The sequence below is a fragment of the Phocoena sinus genome, chromosome 13 (assembly GCF_008692025.1).
Source record: "Phocoena sinus isolate mPhoSin1 chromosome 13, mPhoSin1.pri, whole genome shotgun sequence".
Lineage (NCBI taxonomy): Eukaryota > Metazoa > Chordata > Mammalia > Artiodactyla > Phocoenidae > Phocoena > Phocoena sinus.
This window is the reverse complement of record NC_045775.1, coordinates 55,180,416-55,196,183: the sequence shown is the minus strand read 5'-3', so window position 1 is coordinate 55,196,183 and position 15,768 is coordinate 55,180,416.

Sequence of the window (15,768 nt, the reverse complement as noted above, 5' to 3'; positions counted from 1 at the left end):
CAGGTAAACTGAGACTGGGGGCCTTGGCAGTGACGAGGGATGACCCATAATGGCAGGGTGTTCCAAGGGCCTCCCAAGGATGGCCTGAGACAGACTTTCCTGTTGTTTGGAGGTGAAATTAACTTGATTTAGATAATTTATTCCATAATGGAGTTTTTAAAAACTTGGAGGGGATTAATGCACTACATCAATAAACTGCCCTGACCATCTTTATGCACTTAGTTTTTTCTATCTATGGGATGCTTTTTGAAAGGTAGATTCACAGAAGTAGAAGAATTACTGATTGAAAGGGTATAGACATTTTTAAGGCTCTTGATACATATGACCTAAATGTCCTCTGGAATCTTTGTGACTTTTCAGATTTAGATTTTAAAACTAGGACCTCTCCTCAGTGAGGTTGGGTGGGAAGGGACGGGAAACCTGTTGGGAGGCTCTTGCAGTATTTCATATGAGACATGAGGAAGGGCCAAAGTAATATTATGGCAGTGGGGAAAGAGGAAGGGACAAATTCCAGTGCCATTTAGGAGGTGATGTCAGTAAACCATCTCTGCCTATCCCTGAAGGAGAGAGAGTAATCAAGAGCAACTTACTAACTTCCAGTTTCAAAACTGGGTAGACGAAAATCCTATCAATCAGGAAGCAGTGAGCTTTGGTGGAAAGAGCCTGTGTCATGGATCTAATGGACCTAGCTCAAATCCCAGCCCTCCACCCCCCACTAATTAGCTGTGTGGCCTTGGGCAAGTTACTGAAACTCTCTAAGCCCACATGCCTAGATTTCCTCACTTGTGAAGTGGCCATAGTAACATATGTTAGTCTCCTGGGTTACTGTAAGGATTAGATATGAAAATGTTTTTAAAGCACCTGGCCTATTGTGGCTTTGAAGAAATGAAAGAAAACCGATTATATGGATAGAAGAGGATATAATCACTTGAGAATAAAGAATATATGTGGTTTGAGAGAAATTGTGTTTAAGATGTCTGCAGGGGGTTCCATGCAGTAGAGTTTATCTTGGTATACTATTTTAAGAGACCCACATGTATGAGAAGGACTAGAAAAGAGGGGGTGGTGATCCTGCTACCCTTGGGCAATGGTGAGTTCTCAAGTATGACCACAAGGTGGAGGCCCTTTTGTGCAAAAAGCTCCTTAGACTGTTGACTGGTGGGGTGGGAGCGCCATATTCATCTGCCAAACAACCATGGAGATGTTCTCTGTACCGGACTCTGCCTTCCAGAAGCTTCCTGACTTGTATAGTGGGGGCTTCAGCTTGGTGGGAGGGCAGTGAGTTTCTCTTTTTACCACTGTAGGCTTTTAGACCTTTACCTAATCAGGGAAATTTTCCTTCCAGGTTGGTCACTGATATATCTGACCAGGTGTAGAGTGAACTACAAAACTGAGTTCCCTAAGCCTGAAGTACTTTTTTGTTTCTGACAATGCACTTAGAAAAAAGATAACATTTAACAGAACTCAAGAGATTTCCTGGGGCTTTCTACCAAAGCTCTTCCCTACCTTCCAGTCCTTTAAAAAAAAACAAAAAAAAAAAAAACCAGGACACTGACCCATTTGAAAAGTGCAAATCTGACCAAAGGCACAGATCTTCCCTGTAGAGAGTGTTGGGGGACAGTAAACCTCTCCTATCTAGAGAAAATAAAATGCCTTATTAATAGGAAGTACAGTGTTATCAGCATTATTAGTCTAACTGTATGTTGAAGAAGATGGATTTATGAGTTATAATCCAAACAGCAACTTTAGATTTAAATGCCATTATCCCTTTTGGGAGTGGGGTGTAAGTAATTTTCCCCCTTCATCTGCATTAAACCCTGCAATCCCCAGTATTATCCTAGTTACTTTAAGTAAAAAGAGGTCATCACTCTACATCATAAACAGGCTCAGTTTAGCCATTGAGATGTCAGTCCTAAATAATCAGAACTCCAAACATTGTTTCCAGCCTTCTCCCCTCTCCCTACAAGGGCGCGCTATGCAGTGTGTATCAAGGACGGAGGCGTCTGTCTCCTCCTGTCCCCAGCTCCAAGCAAACCCCCTCCACCCCAACTTTCTAACTCTGCTTTTGGATCCTCAGGATTACAGGAGGTGGGAGGGGGCCGGGTACATTTTTACTCAACTGGTACTGTAGTAGGATGGCTTCCTGCTCTTCAGGTCTGGAGGTGTTTAAAGCTGATTTTCTCATGGGGTTCTCTTTCAAGAATCCCAACACTGCTGGTTTCACCTGAATTCTCTTGACCTGGGAATTCAGCAGTTTCTTTGCTCCCTCCACAGTCCCTAAGAATCCACTTCAGTCTTCTTTTGGCTGAGGTTCCAATGTTCCTCTAGACGGCCCCATTGGTGGTGGTCTAAGACAACCCCAGTGGCTCTCTTTCTCTCTGCTATCATCAGGTCCACGAGACACACTCTCACTCTACATGGCCTGAGAAACTGGGCATGCAGGTCCATCCCAGGGCAGAGGCAACTCTTCTTCATTCTCCTCCCAAAGCAGCTCATCAGCCCACCTCTTGCCTCTAGATTTCCTGAGTGAGGGCGAGACACTCATCCGCTCTGCCTCTGTAGCTGCAGGGCACACAGATCCGGGTTTCTAAGGGCTCTGGTTGAAGCCCCTGTCGCTTAGCCTGGGCAAAGGCAGGCACTGCCCTACCCCATCAGTCAGGGTCCAGTCAGGAGTCAGAAAACACATCTGTTATTTTCACCGAGAGAATTTAACGTGAAGAATTGTTAACGAGGTATTGAAGAACCGAAAAAGCAAAAGAGCGTGAAGATATCATGGAGGTGGCAACGACAGGAAGCCACTACCGTGCCTAAGGCTGGAAGCACAGAGAAGCTGTTGGAATTATTTACAAGGAGAAGCTTGTTGGAGGGGCCAGCAGAGCTGAAACTCAGACCTCTGAGGACGGGGTGCCAGCCAGCTGGTGCTGCATGTCCAAGGGGGTGTGATTAGCTGGATCAGAGGTAGAAAAACTGTATGTTGGAACCAACTGCTGCTACTGGAACAAACTACTGCTGCCAAGGTGAAGAAGCATCGTTAGGGCGACGGCAACAGAAACAATAAGCAGAGGGAGGGGAAGAGCCCTTCCTCCCACTCCAGCCTTGCGAGCTCCTCTAACGCCCCCTAGTGGCATAACCTAAAAGGAGCAGCTGGCAAAGGAGAGTCCCCACCAGGAATCACAAAGCCTAGTGCAGAGGGTGGGTCTGAAGCTGAGAGACCCTAGCTTAAACACTACCACATCCTTTCTTTGTTACTCTAAAGAAATGCTCCAGAAATTATTCTCATTTCCAACCACCAGTACTCTCTGATACACTTGATCTGGGTAATTTGTCTAATAGATCTCAGTCCTCTACTTTGAAAATCCTTCAGATTATTCGAATTCACAACTCACATTAGTATCCAAAATCTATTGTATCTTGGTGCCTCCACTGAAACTTCTAATTTAATGTCTATAGCTGCTATTACAATAATAGTAGCTAACATTTCATAGGCATCTACAAGGTACCAAGCAGCACTAAGGAATTTACATATTAATAAATCTCATTTAATCACCAACAGTTTTACTATTATCATTAAATACTATTATTGATATTCATGTACTTTTTCATCCCCATCTTATAGATGAAGAAACTGAGGCGCACAGAGATTAAGTAACGTGCCTAAGACCATACAATAAGTAAGTGATGGAGCCAAGGTTCAAACCCAAGCAACCTGGTTCCACAACCTGCAGTCTTAGTCACTATGTTGATTGTGTTGTAGACTGAATGTATCTGTTCCCCCACCCCCAATTCATATGTTGAAGCCCTACCCCTCAGTGTGGCTGTACTTGGTGAAAGAAAGTGATAACAGTTGAATGGGATAATAAGGATGATCTGATAGGATTAGTGTCCTTATAAGAAGAGACACTGGAGAGCTCTGTCCCTCTCTCCCTCTCCCTCTCCCTCTCCCTCTCCCTCTCCCTCTCCCTCTCCCTCTCCCCCCTCCCCCCTCCCCCCTCCCCCCCTCCCCCTCCCCCCCTCCCCTCTCCCCCCTCCCTCTCCCTCTCTCTCTCTCTCTCTCTCTCTCTCTCTCTTTCTAGATGCACTAAGGAAGGACCAGATGAGCACACAAGAAGGCGACTGTCTACAAGCCAGAAAGAGAACACTTACCAGAAACCAAATTGACCAGTACCTTGATCTTGGACTTCCCAGCCTCCATAATCAGGAAAGTAAATTTCTGTTATTTAAGCCACCCAGCCTGTGCTCTTTTGTTATAGCAGCCTGAGTAGACTAACATGGACTGATAGTTTTATTATGTAACTTGAGTTTATTGGTTTCCAAGGGAATTAATGTATTCGAAATAAGGCATCATTAGTAGTCCCCAGCTAATTTCATGTCCCTCATATTTTGATGGTCAGACTGTTTCCTTCCACTCCTGGAGTAGCTGAGTCACTGCCAGGAGAAAGGGAGTGTGAGATGAGGTTATGTCCAGACCTCTATGACAGTCTGTTAGGAGCACCCAGCTTCCTCAGCACACGGAGTAGCACTAGGATGTGCTGCTGTTGCAGTGGGCAGGTGGGCAACCATTTGGTGCTTCATGGGAGGACACCGTAAGTGGGAACGGCTTAACCTGGGCAGGAGAGGGGCTTAGCAGGGTGTAGGATCAGATTCCACGGCAGCCACAGAGCCCTCGGCCTACTTCTGCAGGTGAGTCGCATCTAGCCTTTCTCCTGCCTTGTGGTGACTGATCTTTCAAGCTATCAAGTTAATCACAAGGACATGTACCAGCCTCAGTGCCCCCCTCTCCACAACACCCCAAAGAAACCACAAAGAAAATAATTATTATAAGCACATTTCAACTTTTCATGCCTCACCATTGCCAATTGCAGGAGCTCCCAGACCCTTGACCTGGAAGTTCTAGGGCTTTCACTCTATCATCCCAACTGACCTTTCCGGTATCTTCTCCTAATACTTTTCTACTCGACCTATAGGTTCTAGCCAGCTGCCTACCCAAACATAGATCCCTAAACATGTTCCTCATTTTCCTACCTTTGTCTTGCTTATCCTGTTCCCTATTTCTGGAAAGTTCTTTTCCCATGTCTGCTGTTGAAATCTCAATCATATTCAAAGACTCATTACATCTGGGAGGGCTCTTTACGTTTCAGGTGACACTCAAACAATAAAGGGAATCTATTGGCTCATGTAACTGAGAAACACAGAGATATATAGCTTCAGGTGGTGCCTGATCCAGCAACTCAGCACCACAAGTGACGTGGTTTTGCTCTATCCTTCTTTTCTGCCTCTTGCAGGATCAGCTTGTCTTCACACACTGTCTCTTCCCTGTTGGCTCCCCTCTCTCCTCTCCTAGCGGTGGTAGATGTCCTCCATGTCTTTGGAGGCTGACCTGGATTACATTAGTGGGCTCCTGTGTTCTCTGCCTTCCACTTGGGCTTGGCCAGTGTAGAGCACCAGCAAGGACTCAGAAGATGGTTGGGGTGTCTGTCACACCTCTGTCTTTCATGGGGCACATCCCTCCCCGATGAGGTGACGGTCTCTACACAGTACTCGCTGTCTCTGCATTCCAGTAACCATCCTCTGTGGGTCTAGAGTAGTAATGGCTCCAAGATACTTTACTACTCCTTGAGTTTTCCCTGCACTTTGCTCCTACCTTTGTAAATAGGCCATTAATTAATTGCTCCTCAAACTGCCCCACTGAGTGTGCCTTCTATTTCCTGCTGGGATCTTGACTGATATAGCAGGCTTTCCCCTTCCATGGTAGCAAAATGATTTGCAGCAGTCCCACATCATACATCTTCACCCTGCATGGTTCAAGGGAGGGAGCAGTTCTCGTTTAGCTGCTTCAATAAAAGGAAGATGAAGCTTCTTGCCTGGAAGCCCAGCACATATCTTCATGTTCTTTGGCTTCCACTGTATACTCATCCACTCATGAACCAATCACTGTGGTGGTGGTGGTGATGGTGATGAGAACGGAAATGTGCTGATCCAGCTAAACGAATAAGAGTCTTCCCTGGTGCTGAGGTTGAGGTCATTTCAACCCAAACCCTGTGCCTGAAATAGATGAGGGGTGATGCCCTCAAAACAAAACAAAGGTGCGGCTGTCCTAAATGGAAAGAGGAGGGGATGCAGCACACTCGCCCCAAGTGCCATCTCTTTCTTTGAAGCCTGTGACGGTAAAATTTACGCGTCAACTTGACTGGGCTGAGGGATGCCCAGAGAGCTAGTAAAACATTATTTCTGGGTGTGTGTCTAGGAGGGTGTTTATGGAAGAGACCAGCATTTGAATAGGTAGACTGAGTAATACACATTCTTTTATCTCCTATTGGTTCTGTTTCTCTGGAGAACTCTGACGAATACAAAGTCTGTCCTTATTTCCCCAAGAGGATATGATGTAATGGCCAGCATGATAGGTGTGGTTCTTGCCCTCATGGAGCTTACAGTGTAGTTAGGAGACAATTTACATTATGCTAAGTGCCAGAAAGGAAACAAATGAGGTGCTGAGAGAAGAAAAATACTGATGACCTACTTTAGATGGTGTGGTCAGGGAAAGCTTCTCGGAGGAGGTGACATTAGCCGAGGCTGGAGAGTTGAGGAGCCAGCAAGGGCAGGGGGAAGGCAGGAATTCCAGGCATCCTGATGTGCACAGGCTTGTGAGTGGGTAAGTGCCAGGTGCATGAGGAAACTACACAAGGCCAGGTGGCTGGAGTGAGGTGGGCAAAGGGCACAGCTGCCTGGATGAGACAGAAGAGGTAGCAGGGCTTCCTGAATCAGGGTGTGGATTCCATTCTGGGTGCAGAGAGGAGCCACCGAAGGATTTGAAGCAGGGGTGAGCCTTACTCCAATTCACATCTTAAGATCACTCGAGAAAAAGGGGCACTAATTTGGAACTTGCTGCAATTGTCCAGGTGAAAGATGGCAGAGACCCAGACAGGTGCCAACCGTGGGATGGAGAAACCGAGCAAATCTGAGACCTATTTTAGAGGTAGAATCAGCATGATCGATTTACCGATGGGTGGGAAGCGGGTGAGTAGGAGGTGAGTGAAGAAGAAAAGTAGAGGGACTCCTCAGTTGCTGGCCTGAATACTGAGTCGTGGTGATGGGGGTGAGAATCAGGAGTGTCCAGCAAAGGCCGTTCCACATCTCAGGTCCTAACCACAAAGCCTGGCAAGAGTCTGATTGGCTCCCTTTGGGTCAAGTGCCCCGCCCTGGTCCACTAGCTACGCTGAGATGGGGGAAGGTATATGGGAGTGAGTGTATGAGAGACTGCCTAAATTTGCTAACAATTTTTCCAAAAGGTGAAAATAAGCATACAAATAACTAGGATACAAAGCATTGTAAGGCCTGAGACAGATACCATGTGGGGTATCTTTGCACCCCACCGGCCATTAATTCCCCTTTCTCTACAGTCTGGCCCACCTGCCCTTGGGTAGAGGCCAACTACAGCTGATGGCAGAAAGAGACTCTCCTATGAGAAAACAAAGAACAACAGTACAATGAAGAACGAGGTGCAGCATGTCTGTAGACACATCTCTGGTTTTGTGTCCAAAGAATTGACAGTTCCAAGATGACTTTTGTCTACTTTGATTTCTCACTGATTCCAAGTTACCTCATTATTTATATATATAATTAATCTACACAGTAGGTTGCTCTTTTTCACATGCCAGGATAACTTTAAAAAATGGTTTTCAAGTTATTTTATGGGTCTATTTAAATTTTCTGCCTGCTTTCTGCTCTGCATCCATGGAAACTTCTCCATGAATCCTTGTTTACAAACGATTCAGGACTCCTGAGTATTCTGGGGCACTGATGTCTACCAATTCACTGGTATAAATGGCTTCTCTAACTCTATGTTTTACTAGAGAGAAAGAAATACATGTATAATGTAGGCCTAAAATTTACCCATTTCCTGTTTCTATCTTAAAAGATTATTCACCGCTTTTCAGCTGGGTGACCTTGGACAAATCACTTAACCTTCAATTTTTTGTTTGTAAAATGGCAATAGTGCCAAACTCACTGGGCTGTTCTGAGGATTAAATGGGATAATCTGTGTAAGCCACTTAGCACAGTGCCTGGCACATGGTAAACTAAGCACTCAATCACAGCTGACAGCTCTCCACATGAAAGGAGTAAAGAATATCTCTAAATGCTACCATGATGTGGTCTCCAGCATGTATTGTGAAGGGAGAAAAGCAAGGTAGAGAAAAGTGTACAACCGTATTAAATATATAAAATATTAAATATATATACCTATAATTATGCATATACTTATATTTAAAAACCAAATAATGGGAGAATAATCAATAAAATTTAAAAATGGTTACCTATGGGGACAGAGGGAACAGGGTCATGTGGGAGGAGAAAGACAGAGAAGCCAGGCTTCTCTGAACATAACTTCATTTGTAGATATGACTTTGGAGCCATGTAAATAACTTATATAAAATAACATTCTAAAATTTTAAAGTCATCCCTAAAAGTAAAAAATAAATCCGTTTTGGGGATAACTACCCAGAGAAGGAACTCTACTAAGTTGGCAGGTGGATTCTTTTCTTAGGCTTACTGCAAAACACAGTAAGCTTAAGTGTATATCCCCGGTCCAATATACCCTGAGGACAAAAAAAGAACAGCCAAAATGAAAGTATTAAGATGTGTAAAGTAATCATGTTTTTGCTAGCAGAAGTATTATTCTCAGATTGTTGTGTTTGTTGTGCTATGATAAAGTAATACAATACGTGACACTGCAACTCTGTCACTCCCAGAGTCAATGAGAGCCAGAATTCTCAGTGTGGGAGAAAGGTGATAAGGCAGAAGAGGTCAAGTAAAATCCCTATGGTCCTGAATTTGAATAGGAACTATTGGGATGAATTCAGAATGTATTTCTTAGCTCTGTCCATGGAAAAGACCTAGAAATAATGACCAACCCATACCAATAATGAGCACTCCTAGCCTCCAGATTGTGGCTTCATGTGTTAAAATGTACCCATTTTATATTAATATTATGATATCATATTAATATTAGGATATTAATTTATGGAGGTGACTGAGCGATGACACAGAGAGGTAATGCCATTAAAAGAATTTATTACTAGCAGTTTCCAAGAGCGGAGCATGCCACACCACACTGGGCCATGTGGGGAAGCACCAGGTTTTTGACAGAAGGCGTAAGGAGTGAGGAGACAGCATGGTCCAGAGCCTTTACTGTGTTTTCTGTGCTCAAGGCCAGTCAGAGCAGGATAAACAGTTTAGGACTGAATAGTTTGCATGATGTTGGTGGGCTCTGGGATGGTCTCTAGCTGTCCGGTACCTGGCCCTGTGTTGATTTGGGGCCGGGGAAATATTGGCTTGGTGTGTGAGAGTCAGATAAAGGCTGTGGTTGGGAGTATGGACTAAGGGTTTGTTGGTTTGCGTATGAAAGGTACAGTGCAGGTGAGTTGTTTATTATTTTAGGAATTAGCTAGCTCTGCGAGAGGCAGTGTCCTTCCAGTCAGCAAGGCTCCCCAAGATGTCAAAACATCATAGGGGCTTCCCTGGTGGCGCAGTGGTTGAGAATCTGCCTGCCTAATGCAGGGGACACGGGTTCGAGCCCTGGTCTGGGAAGATCCCACATGCCGTGGAGCAACTAGGCCTGTGAGCCACAACTACTGAGCCTGCGCATCTGGAGCTTGTGCTCCGCAACAAGAGAGGCCGCGACAGTGAGAGGCCCGTGCACCGTGATGAAGAGTGGGCCCTGCTCGCCACAACTAGAGAAAGCCCTCGCACAGAAACGAAGACCAAACACAGTCAAAAATAAATAAATAAATAAAATTTAAAAAAAAAACACATACATTTAAAACATGATTAATACATCTCAAAATACCATTTCCCCCAAAAGGAACCAGTCGTCCTTGGAGAAATTGTTGGCTCCAGGAAATATATGAGATGAGCCTGGAAGGTCTTGTCATACCAGAAAGTAAGGAAGCTTTCAAAGATGGCTTGAGTCATCCCGAAAGGACTCAATAGCCAACTTGAGATGCCTCCCACTGGCCAAAGATGGGATGATTTCAGCCTCAATAAAGATAAAAACTGCAATGGATTAAAAAACGGCACATATATTTAAAGCTACAAGTTAACAATGCTACTAAAAAGAAGTGTATTGTTCCTGATTGGAGGATGCTAGGAAGTCAACTCAGTGTTTTGAAAACCAGTAAATAAAGAAAAAGAATCAAGCATTTATCCTGTTTTTCTGAACTGTGCCACTGGGTAACCAGATAGTAAATGAAGGGACTTTTCTTTGTTTCAGTGCTATATAAGGAATGGTGGAATTAGACTATCACCATTTGATAAGCCCTAATATATTAAAGGATCTAAGTATTGAGTGTCGACACCTCTTGTCAGAACAAAAAGAGACAGCCAGACAGCCTCCTGCTAGAATACACTACTACTTAGGAAGCCGTTTTACAAAAACATTGAACCTGAATCTGAACGAGCCTACAACCAATTTATAAGAAATTCAAAGGCGAGGTGAAACACAATATATGATGCCACCACAGAGTTGTAATCAGCAAAATCCAGACTATGGGAAATTCTCCAGGCCAAAAGCCCTGTTGTATTCAACAAATTCATTTCAATGAAAAAGTATTAAATGGGGCAGAGGCGAGGGGGGTGAGGATACCTATCAATCGGTATCAGTGCAGACCTGATACAGATCCTAATTCAAATAAACCTTTTAAAAGTTATAATTTTATAAAGTGATTGGAAATTTGATCTCTGACTACAAGTTTGATTACATTAAAGAATTGTTAATTTTTTAGATACAATAATGGAATTTGGGGGACTTTTTTCAGAGTCCTTACTTGTTAGAAATATATACTGAAACATTTATGGCTAATTATATGATGTCTGGTATTTGCTTCAAAATAATGCAGGAGGGGGATGTGAATGAGTATAGATAAAATGGAATTGGTCAGTGGGTAATGAGCACGTGAAGGGTCTTTATGCTATTCTGTTACTTTTGTGTGTATTTAAAATTTTCCATAATAAAAAGGTTTTACAGGAAAGAACACAAGGTGACAACAAGTTATCAATTACCCTCTCTATTCCCAGACCTACACCTCTGGCTAGCCTGTAGCCCATTAATGTGAAAAGATCCAAAGACTAGCCATCTATTGATATTTGGCCAGTCAAGATTTCAGTTTTCAAATTTTTCCTTAATAGAACTTTCCAGGCACATTTGTAATAACATCTTATTAATTCTTTTTTTTGTAATAAATAAATTTATTTACTTTTGGCTGTGTTGGGTCTTTGCTGCTGCGCTCGGGCTTTTCTCTAGTTGAGGTGAGGGGGGGCTACTCTTTGTTGTGCTGCATGGGCTTCTCATTGGGGTAGTTTCTCTCACTGCAGAGCACGGGCTCTAGGTGTGTGGGCTTCAGTAGTTGCAGCATGCGGGCTCAGCAGTTGTGGTGCACGGGCTTATTTGCTCTGTGGCATGTGGGATCTTCCCGGACCAGGGCTCGAACCCTTGTCCCCTGCATTGGCAGGTGGATTCTTTTTTTTTTTTTTTTTTTTTTTTTTTTTTTTTGCGGTACGGGGGCCTCTCACTGTTGTGGCCTCTCCCGTTGCGGAGCACAGGCTCTGGACGCGCAGGCCCAGCGGCCATGGCTCACGGGCCCAGCCGCCCCGCGGCAATGTGGGATCCTCCCAGACCGGGGCACGAGCCCGAGTCCCCTGCATCGGCAGGTGGACTCTCAACCACCAGGGAAGTCCCCCTATTGATTCTTATGAAAGCTAGATAGATTTAATTAATCATTCAGGCGACTAAAAAATAACCCCTTTATGTTAAATGCTAATTATTTTGATTAAACTTTTTTTAATGTCTTGTATCACTGCCTGTCATAGGAAATTGAGTCACTAACAACTTTTTAAAAAACATTTTATGACTCAGAATCATTGTTAGGAAACCTCAGGCACTGAGCTGTCTGTAATCTAGCCTAAGGGGCTATGTAATTACCTGCTGTTATTAGTGTTGATTCAAAAGCCCTGAGACCTTGCTTCTCTTCTAGGTGGTGATCTTCCGTTTCCTCCTCCTTGCTGCAGTCAGCATATCTGCTCCCCACGTCCCCACCTTGTAACTGTAGTCTGTTCTCTATCCCTCTTACACTCCTCATAGCAGCCTAATAGGGGGCCCTGCTCACAGTAAGCACCCAATAACCATTTACTGCATTGGATTAAACCTGGGAAGAATGGAAGTCTGCCAAAGGAAATCAAATGATTAAGCTTACTAAATCATTAATTTTAGACACATCCCTTAAGCCGCTGAGTGAGGTTTGGGAATTCTTACCTGAGTTCCAAATGGCTGAGGTAGCCAGGAGTCTGGCTGCGGAATTAAATGGGGGATGCGGCTCTAGTGTGCATCAAAATGTATGTTTGCGGGCACACGTAACTGCTGCTGATTTGTACCGCAGGAAGAACAACAGTAGCAAATTGATAAAGAAGTTCTAGGTCCACTTCTAATATGAAGAACAGCCCTTGATTACCTTAAGTACAGCCCCTACCTTCATTGTAGATACCAGTGTACGAAAGTATTGTCTGAAATTCCAGGCTACTTGTTGAAATTAAAACACTTTTTTATAAAAGATGATGAAATATTTTGACTAACACAAAGAATTAGGTAAATTGTGTGGAAGGAAAAACCCATAATCTCCAGTTTGTCTTTCCTACTAAAACGTTTGATCTTTAACTATGAGATATATCTTAAGTGTATCTTTAGTAGGCACCTTATTTCTCACTAAATATAGTTTTGTTCAGGCACAAAACCTTGGAGTCATCCTAGATTTCCCTTGGTCTCATCTCACATCCAATCCATCTGTAAATCCTGCTGACCCTACCTTCAAAATCCATCCAGGATTGAGCTGACACCTCTGCCACTACACCCCAGTCCAGGTCACCTCCTCTCTCCCTCTCCTGAGTTTTGTTTTAGCTCCTTATCTGTCCCCTACTTCCACCACTGTCTGTTCTCTATCTATACCTGGAGTGATTGTTTATGAGAAGACAGTCTTATCTTGTCTCTTCTCTCTCCAGTGGCTCCCATTACACACCACGTCTCATCATGGTCGACTATCTACACAGCCAGCCCCTGCCTGCCTCTCCAAACTCATTTCTTCCACTCTCCCTGTTGGCGGCTCTGCTCCCATCACATGAGCTTTCTTGCTGCTCTTTAAACATGCAATAAATCTGTGTTGAATGAATGAAATCTAATAGTTGCTGAATGCATGAATTAGTGAATTAAATTCTATAATAATTGTAATCAATATAACAATTAGTACAAGCTGTTACGCTAGCCCAGCCCAGGGAGATGCTTTTTTTTTACCCAACTGGTCTAAACTGGTGGTTCTCAGACTTTACCTGGCATCAGAATCACCTGAAGGGCTTGTTAAAACTCAGGTGATTGGCTCCACCCCTAGAGGAGTTTCAGATTCAGTAGATCTGGGGTGGGTCTAAAAATCTGCATTTCTAATAACTTCCCAGGTGATGCTGATGATTCTGACCAGGCACATACTTGGGCTTAAATATTCCAGCCTGGAGGTCAATTGAACATTCTGAGCAGAATTTTGGCAAATTTTGTCCTGGTGTTCGGGCATGGGGAAAAAAAAAAAAACCCGGACCTCATTTTTTTTTTTAATACTTAGCCACAAGGTGGCCCCCTAGCTCCGGTAATGACTCCACTGGCCCCCAATTAAACCAGCTTTTGTTATCTGGAGAAGTTCCCAACCATTTCTTTTCTTTCTTTTCCTTCCTTCCTCCCTCCCTCCCTCCCTCCCTTCCTCCCTTCCTTCCTTTTTTTTTTTGGTGAATTTAGCTGTAGGGCCAGTCGTTTGCTGTTCACAAAAGGCTGTCTCATGGGGGGCATGCTGGTGGCCTCCTCAGCAATGTAAGCTTCTGTGCTCTGTTAGAAATCACCACTGTCCTTCACATGGAAATGACACAGGGGAAGATAGGTGTGTAAGTGTGAGAAGACACTGTATCAGAAAATGAAAGGAGATTTCACTGGAGCCTACAAGGAAGGAAACACACACAGGACAGACGTCCAGCTCTGTGTAGCCCAAGGCGCCCTGCACACAGTAGACGCCGCATAGGCTGATCAGCCTCTCAACCCCTCACACCCCTCCACCTACCTCCTTACTGTGGGTGAGGAGGGCGCCTTTCCTTCAGCGGCCACCTGCCCTTGCCCGGCGTCTTCACTTCACTCCCAGCCAGCCAAGGGGGCCCTGGACCAGCAGGAGTCGGAGAAAAGGACGGAGGATTGAGAACAGGGCTTATCGCTTTCCTGGGCGAGGTGTTGGTACCAGCGGAGGGGCTGGGCTGGCAGCTGATGGGCCAAAGTGGAGAGTGCTGGGCGGGGCAGCATGCAAGGACTCAGTGTATGGCTCTCCCTCTTCTCCCGTGCACACCTGTTCTCTTGCTTCTCTTTCTTTGTAGACTGAAACATACATACATTTCATACATTCATGGAGCCTGGAAAATGCAGCCACGTGATAATGTGCAAAAGTTAAAAACAGCCTTCCTGACATGTATACACCAATATGTAGAAAATGGGTAACTAATACGAATCTGCTGTATAAAAAAATAAAATAAAATTCAAAAAATTAAATTACAAAAACTTATAATTAAATAACTTATATTTTTATAAATTAATTTTTATGTATAATATATAATTTAGAATTATACAGTAGTATCTAAATAAATACTCAGAACTCCAAAAAAAAAACCCCAAAACCAAAAAACAGCCTTCCACATTACAAGGGGGTTTCCATTCCCAGAAAGGATGTGTTCTTTATATGTTGATCTTTTTGTCACATAAAAGGGTCTCACTGAGGCTATAGGTGGACCTCTTTGGGGACTACTGGTGATCTTTAGTCTTTGTTTCAGTTTTATTAAATTTATGAGAACTTTGTTTCTTACCACAAATATCATTACTCTCATATCTCTGTTTTCTACTCATTTGAGAGAAAAAAGAACAAGGGGAAGTAAAGCTTCAAATAGCTGTAAAACAGATATTGCTGAACGAAGATGGTGACACCACAGAGACAGACCCACTGGCTAGCGGGCAGCAGCATCACGAGAGGGTTTGCGGTATTTGTTCACTTATGGAGATCTGCAGGTGTCATAATGCAGGCATTTAGGGGAATCCAGACCTTGTCTGGAGTAGGGAGATATATCCTGTAAATGGGAGCTGTAGCAGACCCTGGCCACTGGCCCCTCAAGTCTCAGTGTAACTCCCTCAGGAGTAAAGCCTGAAAACCTAGAAACCCCTTTCCCAGACTCCTTCGAAGCTCTGCCGAACAGAGGCCCCTGTGTGACACTTAAAAGGTGCACCTGGGTTCATTGCAGCTCTATTTACAATAGCCAGGACATGGAAACAACCTAAGCGCCCATCATCGGATGAATGGATAAAGAAGATGTGGCACATATACACAATGGAATATTACTCAGCCTTAAAAAGAAATGAAATTGAGCTATTTGTAATGAGATGGATAGACCTAGAGTCTGTCATACAGAGTGAAGTAAGTCAGAAAGAAAAAGACAAATACCGTATGCTAACACATATATATGGAATTTAAGGGAAAAAAATGTCATGAAGAACCTAGGGGTAAGATAGGAATAAAGACGCAGACCTACTGGAGAACGGACTTGAGGATATGGGGAGGGGGAAGGGTGAGTTTTGACAGGGCGAGAGTCATGGACATATACACACTAACAAACGTAGTAAGGTAGATAGCTGGGGGGAAGCAGCCGCAAGGCACA